Here is a 17,526-nt window from a genome sequence, read left to right as displayed (position 1 = left end):
AAGCGTGGGCCACTACTAGCTGATCTGGAGTCAGAAAAAACACTTGCACCCCAAGGGTTATGAGCAATGAGGTCATAAAATACAGACTCATTAGTTACAAGGAGAACAGATCACTGTTAATGATCACAGTATAATCTCCCCGTCTGTATGTGTGGAAATTCAGACTATGGTTTGAATCAAATCAGCTCCTCTGGCAGAACCTTTCAGTGAAGATCTTAGGACTTATGAACTCACACCCAAGCTGAAATGCTTAAATGTGGGCTAGTCCAGGATTTGAACCGGGGACCTCTCGCACCCGAAGCGAGAATCATACCCCTAGACCAACGAGCCTCTGCTGAGCAATTTGGCTTTGCTTTTCGACAGTAAATGTCTGGGTCCTGTTGGTGGATCGTCCTGTATTTCTGTGATAAGTAATTTCCTGCTACACAACAAGCTCAATGTTGTAATTCTTTACTCAACGTTATAAGATGCAAAGTCACGACAGCAGATGATGGTGTCAACATAGCTGACATGTGCAAAACCTTTGCTTTGGATTGGGATCTTGAAAAGGCTAATCACGCCATTGCTGCTGTTACAGACAATTCACCTAACAGTGTAACAGTGAGAGGCCGAGCTATCGCCACACATTTTTGCTTACACTTTAAACCTTACTACACGAGCGAGTTTGAGTGCACCCCGTTGCTGTAGTTTGCTTGGTCAAGTGCGGCAGGTAGGAGCCTTCTTCTACTGAAGTTCCACAGCCACTGCTGTATTTTCCTCTAAACAGAAACTGCTGGAGCTTCCATCGCACAAACTGATCTTGGATGCAGTCACACGCTAACATAGCACAGTGGACATGTTCAAACGCTATCTCGAGCAGCAAGCAGCCATAGCAGTAGCTTCCGTGAGTACAGCTGTTTGATTGCTGATGCCTTTGTGCAACTGCAAATGTGACCCGGGAACGATGTGTTCCAGCGTGAATTATGTACTTGCAAGCACATGGCTAAAAGGATAACTAGATCCTTATCAAGGGCCTGGATAGCTCAGTCGGTAGAGCATCAGACTTTTAATCTGAGGGTCCAGGGTTCAAGTCCCTGTTCAGGCGTGTCTTTACACTTTGCTTGGAGATCCCCTATTAAGTACAATACCGATGTCAACTTGGAAATTCCCCCTTCAGCTACAAAAACTATGTTACATCCTTCAGCTGTTTTGCAAGCGGTAAAGCTTCACATTTCCCACCTCACTTGCAAGGAATTGCACAACAGCAGCTGGCAAAATTGTAAAAACAAGTAAGAAGCGTGGGCCACTACTAGCTGATCTGGAGTCAGAAAAAACACTTGCACCCCAAGGGTTATGAGCAATGAGGTCATAAAATACAGACTCATTAGTTACAAGGAGAACAGATCACTGTTAATGATCACAGTATAATCTCCCCGTCTGTATGTGTGGAAATTCAGACTATGGTTTGAATCAAATCAGCTCCTCTGGCAGAACCTTTCAGTGAAGATCTTAGGACTTATGAACTCACACCCAAGCTGAAATGCTTAAATGTGGGCTAGTCCGGGATTTGAACCTGGGACCTCTCGCACCCGAAGCGAGAATCATACCCCTAGACCAGGGAGGGGCAACTGGCGGCCCGGGGGCCGCATGCGGCCCTCACCGACGTTCCATGCGGCCCCAGGCCAAAAAAAAATAATAAAAAAAAAAAAATTATAATATTTTTTTTTATTTTTTTTTTTTTTTTATTTTTTTGTATTGTATTCGACTAAGAAGAGTTGGCAGTCAACAATGGCTCCTTTCGATCGATTAGTCGACTATTTGACTAATAGGGGTCAGCCCTAGTGTGCACATATTCAACGCTGTTGAAAGTGCCGTGCAGCAATATGGGGGTTTTGATAAACTGTCGGCTGTTGTTACCGATGGATTCGCCGGGCTTCTAAGGCAGAGTGGCGTTGAGTGTCCAATGCTGCACTGCATTATACATCAGGTAAGTTCGCTAACATAATTTCCATCTATTGTGCGTCACTATAATGACCAATGCGAGTCGAGTGTAGTCAAATTATATGCGAGAGTCGTTAAATCGTTTTTCTTTTTTTTTATCTGATATAGGAGGCTCTCTGTGCCAAGAAGCTTGAATACAGCCATGTTATGGATTTGGTTACCAAGGTTACCAATCTAATTTGTGGAGGCAACAGGTCACTAAACCATAGAAAGTTTGTCTCCTTTTTGGAAGAGATGGACACTGATTATGGCGACTTGCAGCTACACACAGAAATCCGATGGCTGAGCCGTCGGAAAGTACAGGAGCGACATTGAAACACTGCAAATGCAATTCAATGATCGGTTTGAAGATTTCAACGGCATGCAGTCACGGATAGCGCTGTTTGCCGGCCCCCTCACCGCTACGGTGTCAGAGCAGCCCCCACCGTTGCAGCTTGAACTGTGCAAGCTACAGTCAGATCCTTTTTTTCAAGCAAAGAGAAATGAGAGGGGAATTTCGTTTTGGAAACTGCTACCTGAGCCCCGCTTCCCACTCCTCAGGGACTTTGCCCTCTCTATGGCCAGTATGTTTGGGAGCACATACATACGTGAGAGCAATTTCTCAAACATGAAGCACATCAAGTCAAAGGAGAGAAACAGGCTGTCGGATGAAACATTATTTCATCTGATACAGATTGCATGCACAAACATTGAAGTTGACATTCCTGCTATTGTGCGCCAAATGGAGAGACCACAAGTGTCTCATTAAAGACAGGGGGGGGAGGAGATAATGAAGAGGTGTAGAGGGGGGGAAGGAGATGATGAAGAGGTGTAGAGAGGGGGGGGAGAGATGATGAAGATGTGTAGAGAGGGGGGGGGGAGATGATGGAGAGGTGTAGAGAGGGGACCATTATTATTATTATTATTATTATTATTATTATTATTATTATTATTATTATTATTATTATTATTATTATTATTATTATTATTATTATTATTATTATTATTATTATTATTATTATTATTATTATTATTATTATAACCATTATTGACCCACTGTGGGGCGAGGGTGAATGTCATGCCAGTTTGATAAAGGGTCAATGGGAGGCATGTAGTATTGCACTTTACTTTACTTGCACTTTACTTGTTTACTTTTGTAGTGTTCAGATAACACTAATAACACAAACACAAAGCAGCATTCCTGCTGCATTTCACTATAACAGTAAATCAAAAGTGCAATAATAAATGATTTTGTTAAATGTATAAACTTGTATCCTGCTACTAAACAAAACATTCCTGAGTGCTTCATATCCATAACATGCATTTCAGTGTTATAATGTTTTGTTTAGTAGCAGGATAAAAGTTTATACATTTAACAAAATAATTTATTATTGCACTTTTGATTTACTGTTGTAGTGAAATGCAGCAGGAATGCTGCTTTGTGTTTGTTGAGCAGTGGGCTTTAAGTTCATACATTTATTTTATTAGAAGCCTTAATTATAATTGATCATGTTTGTATATATTTGGGGTTACAGCAATACTTTTAAATTCAACTGTTTATAAATTCATAAAGTTGAAATTGCATTACTAAATGCATTTGAAATGGAATAAAAACAAAGTTACAACAAATTATAATTGTTTATATACCTTATTTATCACATCTGTGACTATTATGGGCTATTTGAGTGATGGGGTACTACTGGCGGGACTGCCGATAAACAATGCGGCCCCCCAGATTGATTGTGGACATTTTGTGGCCCTCACCATATACAAAGTTGCCCACCCCTGCCCTAGACCAACGAGCCTCTGCTGAGCAGTTTGGCTTTGCTTTTCGACAGTAAATGTCTGGGTCCTGTTGGTGGATCGTCCTGTATTTCTGTGATAAGTAATTTCCTGCTACACAACAAGCTCAATGTTGTAATTCTTTACTCAACGTTATAAGATGCAAAGTCACGACAGCAGATGATGGTGTCAACATAGCTGAAATGTGCAAAACCTTAGCTTTGGATTGGGATCTTGAAAAGGCTAATCACGCCACTGCTGCAGTTACAGACAATTCACTTAACAGTGTAACAGTGAGAGGCCGAGCTATCGCCACACATTTTAGCTTACACTTTAAACCTTGCTACACGAGCGAGTTTGAGTGCACCCCGTTGCTGTAGTTTGCTTGGTCAAGTGCGGCAGGTAGGAGCCTTCTTCTACTGAAGTTCCACAGCCACTGCTGTATTTTCCTCTAAACAGAAACTGCTGGAGCTTCCATCGCACAAACTGATCTTGGATGCAGTCACACGCTAACATAGCACAGTGGACATGTTCAAACGCTATCTCGAGCAGCAAGCAGCCATAGCAGTAGCTTCCGTGAGTACAGCTGTTTGATTGCTGATGCCTTTGTGCAACTGCAAATGTGACCCGGGAACGATGTGTTCCAGCGTGAATTATGTACTTGCAAGCACATGGCTAAAAGGATAACTAGATCCTTATCAAAGGCCTGGATAGCTCAGTCGGTAGAGCATCAGACTTTTAATCTGAGGGTCCAGGGTTCAAGTCCCTGTTCAGGCGTGTCTTTACACTTTGCTTGGAGATCCCCTATTAAGTACAATACCGATGTCAACTTGGAAATTCCCCCTTCAGCTACAAAAACTATGTTACATCCTTCAGCTGTTTTGCAAGCGGTAAAGCTTCACATTTCCCACCTCACTTGCAAGGAATTGCACAACAGCAGCTGGCAAAATTGTAAAAACAAGTAAGAAGCGTGGGCCACTACTAGCTGATCTGGAGTCAGAAAAAACACTTGCACCCCAAGGGTTATGAGCAATGAGGTCATAAAATACAGACTCATTAGTTACAAGGAGAACAGATCACTGTTAATGATCACAGTATAATCTTCCCGTCTGTATGTGTGGACATTCAGACTATGGTGAATCAAATCAGCTCCTCTGGCAGAACCTTTCAGTGAAGATCTTAGGACTTATGAAATTACACCCAAGCTGAAATGCTTAAATGTGGGCTAGTCCGGGATTTGAACCGGGGACCTCTCGCACCCGAAGCGAGAATCATACCCCTAGACCAACAAGCCTCTGCTGAGCAGTTTGGCTTTGCTTTTCGACAGTAAATGTCTGGGTCCTGTTGGTGGATCGTCCTGTATTTCTGTGATAAGTAATTTCCTGCTACACAACAAGCTCAATGTTGTAATTCTTTACTCAACGTTATAAGATGCAAAGTCACGACAGCAGATGATGGTGTCAACATAGCTGACATGTGCAAAACCTTTGCTTTGGATTGGGATCTTGAAAAGGCTAATCACGCCATTGCTGCTGTTACAGACAATTCACCTAACAGTGTAACAGTGAGAGGCCGAGCTATCGCCACACATTTTTGCTTACACTTTAAACCTTACTACACGAGCGAGTTTGAGTGCACCCCGTTGCTGTAGTTTGCTTGGTCAAGTGCGGTAGGTAGGAGCCTTCTTCTACTGAAGTTCCACAGCCACTGCTGTATTTTCCTCTAAACAGAAACTGCTGGAGCTTCCATCGCACAAACTGATCTTGGATGCAGTCACACGCTAACATAGCACAGTGGACATGTTCAAACGCTATCTCGAGCAGCAAGCAGCCATAGCAGTAGCTTCCGTGAGTACAGCTGTTTGATTGCTGATGCCTTTGTGCAACTGCAAATGTGACCCGGGAACGATGTGTTCCAGCGTGAATTATGTACTTGCAAGCACATGGCTAAAAGGATAACTAGATCCTTATCAAGGGCCTGGATAGCTCAGTCGGTAGATCATCAGACTTTTAATCTGAGGGTCCAGGGTTCAAGTCCCTGTTCAGGCGTGTCTTTACACTTTGCTTGGAGATCCCCTATTAAGTACAATACCGATGTCAACTTGGAAATTCCCCCTTCAGCTACAAAAACTATGTTACATCCTTCAGCTGTTTTGCAAGCGGTAAAGCTTCACATTTCCCACCTCACTTGCAAGGAATTGCACAACAGCAGCTGGCAAAATTGTAAAAACAAGTAAGAAGCGTGGGCCACTACTAGCTGATCTGGAGTCAGAAAAAACACTTGCACCCCAAGGGTTATGAGCAATGAGGTCATAAAATACAGACTCATTAGTTACAAGGAGAACAGATCACTGTTAATGATCACAGTATAATCTCCCCGTCTGTATGTGTGGAAATTCAGACTATGGTTTGAATCAAATCAGCTCCTCTGGCAGAACCTTTCAGTGAAGATCTTAGGACTTATGAACTCACACCCAAGCTGAAATGCTTAAATGTGGGCTAGTCCAGGATTTGAACCGGGGACCTCTCGCACCCGAAGCGAGAATCATACCCCTAGACCAACGAGCCTCTGCTGAGAAATTTGGCTTTACTTTTCGACAGTAAATGTCTGGGTCCTGTTGGTGGATCGTCCTGTATTTCTGTGATAAGTCATTTCAAGCTCAATGTTGTCATTTTTAACTCAACGTTATAAGATGCAAAGTGGCGACAGCAGATGATGGTGTCAACATAGCTGAAATGTGCAAAACCTTTGCTTTGGATTGGGATCTTGAAAAGGCTAATCACGCCATTGCTGCTGTTACAGACAATTCACCTAACATAGTGTACCAGTGAGAGGCCCAGCTATCGCCACACATTTTTGCTTACACTTTAAACCTTGCTACACGAGCGAGTTTGAGTGCACCCCGTTGCTGTAGTTTGCTTGGTCAAGTGCGGCAGGTAGGAGCCTTCTTCTACTGAAGTTCCACAGCCACTGCTGTATTCTCCTCTAAACAGAAACTGCTGGAGCTTCCATCGCACAAACTGATCTTGGATGCAGTCACACGCTAACATAGCACAGTGGACATGTTCAAACGCTATCTCGAGCAGCAAGCAGCCATAGCAGTAGCTTCCGTGAGTACAGCTGTTTGATTGCTGATGCCTTTGTGCATCTGCAAATGTGACCCGGGAACGATGTGGTCCAGCGTGAATTATGTACTTGCAAGCACATGACTAAAAGGACAACTAGATCTTCATCAAGGGCCTGGATAGCTCAGTCGGTAGAGCATCAGACTTTTAATCTGAGGGTCCAGGGTTCAAGTCCCTGTTCAGGTGTGTCTTTACACTTTGCTTGGAGATCCCCTATTGAGTACAATACCGATGTCAACTTGGAAATTCCCCCTTCAGCTACAAAAACTATGTTACATCCTTCAGCTGTTTTGCAAGGGGTAACGCTTCACATTTCCCACCTCACTTGCAAGGAATTGCACTACAGCAGCTGGCAAAATTGTAAAAACAAGTAAGAAACGTGGGCCACTACTAGCTGATCTGGAGTCAGAAAAACCACTTGCACCCCAAGGGTTATGAGCAATGAGGTCATAAAATACAGACTCATTAGTTACAAGGAGAACAGATCACTGTTAATGATCACAATATAATCTCCCCGTCTGTATGTGTGGAAATTCGGACTATGGTTTGAATCAAATCAGCTCCTCTGGCAGAACCTTTCAGTGAAGATCTTAGGACTTATGAACTCACACCCAAGCTGAAATGCTTAAATGTGGGCTCGTCCAGGATTTTAACCCAGGACCTCTCGCACCCTAAGCGAGAATCATACCCCTAGACCAACGAGCCTCTGCTGAGCAGTTTGGCTTTACTTTTCGACAGTAAATGTCTGGGTCCTGTTGGTGGATCGTCCTGTATTTCTGTGATAAGTAATTTCCTGCTACACAACAAGCTCAATGTTCTCATTTTTTACTCAACGTTATAAGATGCAAAGTGGCGACAGCAGATGGTGGTGTCAACATAGCTGAAATGTGCAAAACCTTTGCTTTGGATTGGGATCTTGAAAAGGCTAATAACGCCATTGCTGCTGTTACAGACAATTCACCTAACATAGTGTACCAGTGAGAGGCCGAGCTATCGCCACACATTTTTGCTTACACTTTAAACCTTGCTACACGAGCGAGTTTGAGTGCACCCCTTTGCTGTAGTTTGCTTGGTCAAGTGCGGCAGGTAGGAGCCTTCTTCTACTGAAGTTCCACAGCCACTGCTGTATTCTCCTCTAAACAGAAACTGCTGGAGCTTCCATCGCACAAACTGATCTTGGATGCAGTCACACGCTAACATAGCACAGTGGACATGTTCAAACGCTATCTCGAGCAGCAAGCAGCCATAGCAGCAGCTTCCGTGAGTACAGCTGTTTGATTGCTGATGCCTTTGTGCATCTGCAAATGTGACCCGGGAACGATGTTGTCCAGCGTGAATTATGTAATTGCAAGCACATGACTAAAAGGACAACTAGATACTCATCAAGGGCCTGGATAGCTCAGTCGGTAGAGCATCAGACTTTTAATCTGAGGGTCCAGGGTTCAAGTCCCTGTTCAGGCGTGTATTTACACTTTGCTTGGAGATCCCCTATTGAGTACAATACCGATGTCAACTTGGAAATTCCCCCTTCAGCTACAAAAACTATGTTACATCCTTCAGCTGTTTTGCAAGCGGTAAAGCTTCACATTTCCCACCTCACTTGCAAGGAATTGCACTACAGCAGCTGGCAAAATTGTAAAAACAAGTAAGAAACGTGGGCCACTACTAGCTGATCTGGAGTCAGAAAAACCACTTGCACCCCAAGGGTTATGAGCAATGAGGTCATAAAATACAGACTCATTAGTTAACAAGGAGAACAGATCACTGTTAATGATCACAATATAATCTCCCCGTCTGTATGTGTGGAAATTCGGACTATGGTTTGAATCAAATCAGCTCCTCTGGCAGAACCTTTCAGTGAAGATCTTAGGACTTATGAACTCACACCCAAGCTGAAATGCTTAAATGTGGGCTCGTCCAGGATTTTAACCCGGGACCTCTCGCACCCTAAGCGAGAATCATACCCCTAGACCAACGAGCCTCTGCTGAGCAGTTTGGCTTTACTTTTCGACAGTAAATGTCTGGGTCCTGTTGGTGGATCGTCCTGTATTTCTGTGATAAGTCATTTCAAGCTCAATGTTGTCATTTTTAACTCAACGTTATAAGATGCAAAGTGGCGACAGCAGATGATGGTGTCAACATAGCTGAAATGTGCAAAACCTTTGCTTTGGATTGGGATCTTGAAAAGGCTAATCACGCCATTGCTGCTGTTACAGACAATTCACCTAACATAGTGTACCAGTGAGAGGCCCAGCTATCGCCACACATTTTTGCTTACACTTTAAACCTTGCTACACGAGCGAGTTTGAGTGCACCCCGTTGCTGTAGTTTGCTTGGTCAAGTGCGGCAGGTAGGAGCCTTCTTCTACTGAAGTTCCACAGCCACTGCTGTATTCTCCTCTAAACAGAAACTGCTGGAGCTTCCATCGCACAAACTGATCTTGGATGCAGTCACACGCTAACATAGCACAGTGGACATGTTCAAACGCTATCTCGAGCAGCAAGCAGCCATAGCAGTAGCTTCCGTGAGTACAGCTGTTTGATTGCTGATGCCTTTGTGCATCTGCAAATGTGACCCGGGAACGATGTGGTCCAGCGTGAATTATGTACTTGCAAGCACATGACTAAAAGGACAACTAGATCCTCATCAAGGGCCTGGATAGCTCAGTCGGTAGAGCATCAGACTTTTAATCTGAGGGTCCAGGGTTCAAGTCCCTGTTCAGGTGTGTCTTTACACTTTGCTTGGAGATCCCCTATTGAGTACAATACCGATGTCAACTTGGAAATTCCCCCTTCAGCTACAAAAACTATGTTACATCCTTCAGCTGTTTTGCAAGGGGTAACGCTTCACATTTCCCACCTCACTTGCAAGGAATTGCACTACAGCAGCTGGCAAAATTGTAAAAACAAGTAAGAAACGTGGGCCACTACTAGCTGGGCCCCGTTCCATGTACCGGGATAACCGAGTTAGCCGGATAACTTCATCAGGCTAACTGTGTTAGCCTGACTTTCCGATTTCATGTACCTGGATTTCCCAAATCACCATGACAACATATCCAAAAGTTTGAGCCTGCTCGAAAGCAGAGTTCAAGTTCAAGTTAGCCTGAACTATCGCCACGCCCCCGCAAAGAAGTGACAGCCCGTTTCCTGAAACTATTCCCACAGTCTACGATCTGCATTATACCATTCTGAATTACGTTTTTGTGCTCCATTCTTCCAGAGGGGGCTTTTGAAATGTAAAATAGACCCAAAATGCTGATATTAAATTCACTTTGTCCTAAATAATGCACGTTATATATACCGTGGCGACGGTGGCGCTCGCTCGTGCGATGTACACATGATGTGGTTATTTTAATTGTAACTGGGATTAAGATGTCTGATGAGATGCGCTGTTTGACGGATTTGAGAAATTGAATGAGCCGTTGACGTCACATTAATGAATGAGGATAAAGAGATAAACTTCATTCAAAACAACGGATATTCTAAACACGGGTCTCTCGTTCATTAATGTATAAACAATGAATTTATCCCATCTGGCCCAGTGGCCCAGCGGTAGTGCTCATCCCTGCCAGTTCAGCGACCGGGGTTCAAATCCCCGTGTTTCCAATATGATTTTTTTGAATATAATATTAATGATTATACGCCAAAGTAGCCTGGTTTTAAGTTAAAATATTATAAATCTACATGCATTGAGGATGTCATTCTTTATATAGCTCTCAACGTGCACCAAATTGAATTATTCCTATATTGCAAAAAGAAGGAAAAGACTAGGGCCTTGAACCCCGGTCGTCCGTGTGAAAGTCAAAAGAAGAACCCGTTACACCACAGAGAAGATAAGTAAAAGATTGACTATACATCAATCAATGGGTAAGAGAGCCGTATCGTAATTCTGTATAACAGTTAACTAATAAGTTTCGCTAGCAAGATCTCATTTGATTATTCAATCCAGCAGGCAAGTTTAAAGAAATATAATCTGATTGATTGAGGTAATGAGGGACTTAGAATTAGCCTATAGATAACGCATTTAACTTGTCGGCGAGGCGATTGAGCCTATTGCAATCTGTCAATAAAGTCTTAAATCAATTAATCAATCAATGCCGTTGAGAATCAGGGTCTCTGCCATCGATACGTGCTGGCTTTCCACCTAAAACGGGAGCGCGCATCTAGCCTGACTCTCAAGTCTGGCTTGAGTTAACGAGACTGAATCCAGGTTTGTGAAACAGGAAAATCCCGGCTTCGAACATCGGGTTAACTGAAGCTGGATAATGGACATGTTGATCGACTTAGTTGAACCACGTACATGGAACGGGGCCCTGATCTGGAGTCAGAAAAACCACTTGCACCCCAAGGGTTATGAGCAATGAGGTCATAAAATACAGACTCATTAGTTACAAGGAGAACAGATCACTGTTAATGATCACAATATAATCTCCCCGTCTGTATGTGTGGAAATTCGGACTATGGTTTGAATCAAATCAGCTCCTCTGGCAGAACCTTTCAGTGAAGATCTTAGGACTTATGAACTCACACCCAAGCTGAAATGCTTAAATGTGGGCTCGTCCAGGATTTTAACCCAGGACCTCTCGCACCCTAAGCGAGAATCATACCCCTAGACCAACGAGCCTCTGCTGAGCAGTTTGGCTTTACTTTTCGACAGTAAATGTCTGGGTCCTGTTGGTGGATCGTCCTGTATTTCTGTGATAAGTAATTTCCTGCTACACAACAAGCTCAATGTTCTCATTTTTTACTCAACGTTATAAGATGCAAAGTGGCGACAGCAGATGGTGGTGTCAACATAGCTGAAATGTGCAAAACCTTTGCTTTGGATTGGGATCTTGAAAAGGCTAATAACGCCATTGCTGCTGTTACAGACAATTCACCTAACATAGTGTACCAGTGAGAGGCCGAGCTATCGCCACACATTTTTGCTTACACTTTAAACCTTGCTACACGAGCGAGTTTGAGTGCACCCCTTTGCTGTAGTTTGCTTGGTCAAGTGCGGCAGGTAGGAGCCTTCTTCTACTGAAGTTCCACAGCCACTGCTGTATTCTCCTCTAAACAGAAACTGCTGGAGCTTCCATCGCACAAACTGATCTTGGATGCAGTCACACGCTAACATAGCACAGTGGACATGTTCAAACGCTATCTCGAGCAGCAAGCAGCCATAGCAGCAGCTTCCGTGAGTACAGCTGTTTGATTGCTGATGCCTTTGTGCATCTGCAAATGTGACCCGGGAACGATGTTGTCCAGCGTGAATTATGTAATTGCAAGCACATGACTAAAAGGACAACTAGATACTCATCAAGGGCCTGGATAGCTCAGTCGGTAGAGCATCAGACTTTTAATCTGAGGGTCCAGGGTTCAAGTCCCTGTTCAGGCGTGTATTTACACTTTGCTTGGAGATCCCCTATTGAGTACAATACCGATGTCAACTTGGAAATTCCCCCTTCAGCTACAAAAACTATGTTACATCCTTCAGCTGTTTTGCAAGCGGTAAAGCTTCACATTTCCCACCTCACTTGCAAGGAATTGCACTACAGCAGCTGGCAAAATTGTAAAAACAAGTAAGAAACGTGGGCCACTACTAGCTGATCTGGAGTCAGAAAAACCACTTGCACCCCAAGGGTTATGAGCAATGAGGTCATAAAATACAGACTCATTAGTTAACAAGGAGAACAGATCACTGTTAATGATCACAATATAATCTCCCCGTCTGTATGTGTGGAAATTCGGACTATGGTTTGAATCAAATCAGCTCCTCTGGCAGAACCTTTCAGTGAAGATCTTAGGACTTATGAACTCACACCCAAGCTGAAATGCTTAAATGTGGGCTCGTCCAGGATTTTAACCCGGGACCTCTCGCACCCTAAGCGAGAATCATACCCCTAGACCAACGAGCCTCTGCTGAGCAGTTTGGCTTTACTTTTCGACAGTAAATGTCTGGGTCCTGTTGGTGGATCGTCCTGTATTTCTGTGATAAGTAATTTCCTGCTACACAACAAGCTCAATGTTGTCATTTTTTACTCAACGTTATAAGATGCAAAGTGGCGACAGCAGATGATTGTGTCAACATAGCTGAAATGTGCAAAACCTTTGCTTTGGATTGGGATCTTGAAAAGGCTAATCACGCCATTGCTGCTGTTACAGACAATTCACCTAACATAGTGTAGCAGTGAGAGGCCGAGCTATCGCCACACATTTTTGCTTACACTTTAAACCTTGCTACACAAGCGAGTTTGAGTGCACCACATTGCTGTAGTTTGCTTGGTCAAGTGCGGCAGGTAGGAGCCTTCTTCTACTGAAGTTCCACAGCCACTGCTGTATTCGCCTCTAAACAGAAACTGCTGGAGCTTCCATCGCACAAACTGATCTTGGATGCAGTCACACGCTAACATAGCACAGTGGACATGTTCAAACGCTATCTCGAGCAGCAAGCAGCCATAGCAGTAGCTTCCGTGAGTACAGCTGTTTGATTGCTGATGTCTTTGTGCAACTGCAAATGTGACCCAGGAACGATGTGTTCCAGCGTGAATTATGTACTTGCAAGCACATGACTAAAAGGACAACTAGATCCTTATCAAGGGCCTGGATAGCTCAGTCGGTAGAGCATCAGACTTTTAATCTGAGGGTCCAGGGTTCAAGTCCCTGTTCAGGCGTGTCTTTACACTTTGCTTGGAGATCCCCTATTAAGTACAATACCGATGTCAACTTGGAAATTCCCCCTTCAGCTACAAAAACTATGTTACATCCTTCAGCTGTTTTGCAAGCGGTAAAGCTTCACATTTCCCACCTCAGCAGCTGGCAAAATTGTAAAAACAAGTAAGAAGCGTGGGCCACTACTAGCTGATCTGGAGTCAGAAAAAACACTTGCACCCCAAGGGTTATGAGCAATGAGGTCATAAAATACAGACTCATTAGTTACAAGGAGAACAGATCACTGTTAATGATCACAGTATAATCTCCCCGTCTGTATGTGTGGAAATTCAGACTATGGTTTGAATCAAATCAGCTCCTCTGGCAGAACCTTTCAGTGAAGATCTTAGGACTTATGAACTCACACCCAAGCTGAAATGCTTAAATGTGGGCTAGTCCAGGATTTGAACCGGGGACCTCTCGCACCCGAAGCGAGAATCATACCCCTAGACCAACGAGCCTCTGCTGAGAAATTTGGCTTTACTTTTCGACAGTAAATGTCTGGGTCCTGTTGGTGGATCGTCCTGTATTTCTGTGATAAGTCATTTCAAGCTCAATGTTGTCATTTTTAACTCAACGTTATAAGATGCAAAGTGGCGACAGCAGATGATGGTGTCAACATAGCTGAAATGTGCAAAACCTTTGCTTTGGATTGGGATCTTGAAAAGGCTAATCACGCCATTGCTGCTGTTACAGACAATTCACCTAACATAGTGTACCAGTGAGAGGCCCAGCTATCGCCACACATTTTTGCTTACACTTTAAACCTTGCTACACGAGCGAGTTTGAGTGCACCCCGTTGCTGTAGTTTGCTTGGTCAAGTGCGGCAGGTAGGAGCCTTCTTCTACTGAAGTTCCACAGCCACTGCTGTATTCTCCTCTAAACAGAAACTGCTGGAGCTTCCATCGCACAAACTGATCTTGGATGCAGTCACACGCTAACATAGCACAGTGGACATGTTCAAACGCTATCTCGAGCAGCAAGCAGCCATAGCAGTAGCTTCCGTGAGTACAGCTGTTTGATTGCTGATGCCTTTGTGCATCTGCAAATGTGACCCGGGAACGATGTGGTCCAGCGTGAATTATGTACTTGCAAGCACATGACTAAAAGGACAACTAGATCCTCATCAAGGGCCTGGATAGCTCAGTCGGTAGAGCATCAGACTTTTAATCTGAGGGTCCAGGGTTCAAGTCCCTGTTCAGGTGTGTCTTTACACTTTGCTTGGAGATCCCCTATTGAGTACAATACCGATGTCAACTTGGAAATTCCCCCTTCAGCTACAAAAACTATGTTACATCCTTCAGCTGTTTTGCAATGGGTAACGCTTCACATTTCCCACCTCACTTGCAAGGAATTGCACTACAGCAGCTGGCAAAATTGTAAAAACAAGTAAGAAACGTGGGCCACTACTAGCTGATCTGGAGTCAGAAAAACCACTTGCACCCCAAGGGTTATGAGCAATGAGGTCATAAAATACAGACTCATTAGTTACAAGGAGAACAGATCACTGTTAATGATCACAATATAATCTCCCCGTCTGTATGTGTGGAAATTCGGACTATGGTTTGAATCAAATCAGCTCCTCTGGCAGAACCTTTCAGTGAAGATCTTAGGACTTATGAACTCACACCCAAGCTGAAATGCTTAAATGTGGGCTCGTCCAGGATTTTAACCCAGGACCTCTCGCACCCTAAGCGAGAATCATACCCCTAGACCAACGAGCCTCTGCTGAGCAGTTTGGCTTTACTTTTCGACAGTAAATGTCTGGGTCCTGTTGGTGGATCGTCCTGTATTTCTGTGATAAGTAATTTCCTGCTACACAACAAGCTCAATGTTGTCATTTTTTACTCAACGTTATAAGATGCAAAGTGGCGACAGCAGATGGTGGTGTCAACATAGCTGAAATGTGCAAAACCTTTGCTTTGGATTGGGATCTTGAAAAGGCTAATAACGCCATTGCTGCTGTTACAGACAATTCACCTAACATAGTGTACCAGTGAGAGGCCGAGCTATCGCCACACATTTTTGCTTACACTTTAAACCTTGCTACACGAGCGAGTTTGAGTGCACCCCGTTGCTGTAGTTTGCTTGGTCAAGTGCGGCAGGTAGGAGCCTTCTTCTACTGAAGTTCCACAGCCACTGCTGTATTCTCCTCTAAACAGAAACTGCTGGAGCTTCCATCGCACAAACTGATCTTGGATGCAGTCACACGCTAACATAGCACAGTGGACATGTTCAAACGCTATCTCGAGCAGCAAGCAGCCATAGCAGTAGCTTCCGTGAGTACAGCTGTTTGATTGCTGATGCCTTTGTGCATCTGCAAATGTGACCCGGGAACGATGTTGTCCAGCGTGAATTATGTACTTGCAAGCACATGACTAAAAGGACAACTAGATCCTCATCAAGGGCCTGGATAGCTCAGTCGGTAGAGCATCAGACTTTTAATCTGAGGGTCCAGGGTTCAAGTCCCTGTTCAGGCGTGTATTTACACTTTGCTTGGAGATCCCCTATTGAGTACAATACCGATGTCAACTTGGAAATTCCCCCTTCAGCTACAAAAACTATGTTACATCCTTCAGCTGTTTTGCAAGCGGTAAAGCTTCACATTTCCCACCTCACTTGCAAGGAATTGCACTACAGCAGCTGGCAAAATTGTAAAAACAAGTAAGAAACGTGGGCCACTACTAGCTGATCTGGAGTCAGAAAAACCACTTGCACCCCAAGGGTTATGAGCAATGAGGTCATAAAATACAGACTCATTAGTTAACAAGGAGAACAGATCACTGTTAATGATCACAATATAATCTCCCCGTCTGTATGTGTGGAAATTCGGACTATGGTTTGAATCAAATCAGCTCCTCTGGCAGAACCTTTCAGTGAAGATCTTAGGACTTATGAACTCACACCCAAGCTGAAATGCTTAAATGTGGGCTCGTCCAGGATTTTAACCCGGGACCTCTCGCACCCTAAGCGAGAATCATACCAGACCAACGAGCCTCTGCTGAGCAGTTTGGCTTTACTTTTCGACAGTAAATGTCTGGGTCCTGTTGGTGGATCGTCCTGTATTTCTGTGATAAGTAATTTCCTGCTACACAACAAGCTCAATGTTGTCATTTTTTACTCAACGTTATAAGATGCAAAGTGGCGACAGCAGATGATTGTGTCAACATAGCTGAAATGTGCAAAACCTTTGCTTTGGATTGGGATCTTGAAAAGGCTAATCACGCCATTGCTGCTGTTACAGACAATTCACCTAACATAGTGTAGCAGTGAGAGGCCGAGCTATCGCCACACATTTTTGCTTACACTTTAAACCTTGCTACACAAGCGAGTTTGAGTGCACCACATTGCTGTAGTTTGCTTGGTCAAGTGCGGCAGGTAGGAGCCTTCTTCTACTGAAGTTCCACAGCCACTGCTGTATTCGCCTCTAAACAGAAACTGCTGGAGCTTCCATCGCACAAACTGATCTTGGATGCAGTCACACGCTAACATAGCACAGTGGACATGTTCAAACGCTATCTCGAGCAGCAAGCAGCCATAGCAGTAGCTTCCGTGAGTACAGCTGTTTGATTGCTGATGTCTTTGTGCAACTGCAAATGTGACCCAGGAACGATGTGTTCCAGCGTGAATTATGTACTTGCAAGCACATGACTAAAAGGACAACTAGATCCTCATCAAGGGCCTGGATAGCTCAGTCGGTAGAGCATCAGACTTTTAATCTGAGGGTCCAGGGTTCAAGTCCCTGTTCAGGCGTGTATTTACACTTTGCTTGGAGATCCCCTATTGAGTACAATACCGATGTCAACTTGGAAATTCCCCCTTCAGCTACAAAAACTATATTACATCCTTCAGCTGTTTTGCAAGCGGTAAAGCTTCACATTTCCCACCTCACTTGCAAGGAATTGCACTACAGCAGCTGGCAAAATTGTAAAAACAAGTAAGAAACGTGGGCCACTACTAGCTGATCT

Source organism: Notolepis coatsorum, assembly GCF_963971535.1.
Source record: "Notolepis coatsorum genome assembly, chromosome: 14".
NCBI lineage: Eukaryota > Metazoa > Chordata > Actinopteri > Aulopiformes > Paralepididae > Notolepis > Notolepis coatsorum.
This window is presented reverse-complemented; position numbering follows the sequence as displayed.